Here is a 908-nt window from a genome sequence, read left to right on the forward strand (position 1 = left end):
TGATTTAAAATGGAAGGTAATCTAATTATTTCCCCATATCTCCAAATTTAAATGACACAGTAAAACCTCCAACTCGCTCCACTTAATCACACATTTTTAGGCCATTAATTATACATTTTTAATTTAATATAATTTTTTAAAATTAAATGACAATCTTGTAAATTTCTCCAAAAACTCCCCTCTTAAATATTGCATTAGAGAGCATTCAGGTTTCGTTTTAATTTTTTACCCAAACCGAACCAAACCCGAAAAATCGAATTTAGGCTAAAATTAAAACCGAACCGAAAAATCGAAAACCGAACTTAAAAAACCAAAGTAAACCGAAAAAATCGAAATTATACGAAAAAACGAAGGCTGATTTATCAATTGAAGGCTGATTTTATTTAATTATTATAGCTAATATCTTAATATAGTACAAACATGATTTAGGTAATTAATCGATTGTGCAGTACTAAAACAATACAAACCCATGATTAAACTGAATTTTAACTAGATTTTGTTGTCTATTGAGTAACTAAATTTAATCCATATATGAATAAAGGTTGAAGAATAAGCTATGTAAAGTGAAATGGATAGGAGCTGGCTGGATCTGGATCTGGATCTGGATCTGCGTCAAAGTAGAGAGAGAGGCAAACGAGTCATATAATTGTGCAATTGAAGGTTTGGGTAGTGACGTAGTGTTTTACCTGGAGCTGGAGCCGTGAAGACGAAGGCGTGAAGCTGTTGGGGGCGAGTCGGGCGACGGTGTGAAGCGTGAGGACTGAGGGGCGACGGGCTGGGAGCTCTCTATCTCTGCCGGCGTGGAGGGGCGACGGCTTGGTGGTGGAGAGGTGGAGAGATTTGGGGTTTAAGAGAAGGAGGAGGTGGAGCGGCGGAGTATTCACAAACACGATGGTTGATGTTTTAGT

The 908-nt window shown here is 37.7% G+C and overlaps 1 long non-coding RNA gene across 1 annotated transcript; it reads right to left on the reverse strand.

Annotated features, from left to right (window-relative positions):
• Window positions 1-358: 358 nt before the first annotated feature.
• On the reverse strand, window positions 359-908 carry LOC121792386. Its single transcript, XR_006048873.1, has 2 exons — window positions 687-908; window positions 359-607 (listed from the first exon to the last, which is right to left on the reverse strand). It is a non-coding gene; the product is annotated as an uncharacterized LOC121792386 (long non-coding RNA).

This window comes from Salvia splendens, chromosome 2 (genome assembly GCF_004379255.2).
Source record: "Salvia splendens isolate huo1 chromosome 2, SspV2, whole genome shotgun sequence".
NCBI lineage: Eukaryota > Viridiplantae > Streptophyta > Magnoliopsida > Lamiales > Lamiaceae > Salvia > Salvia splendens.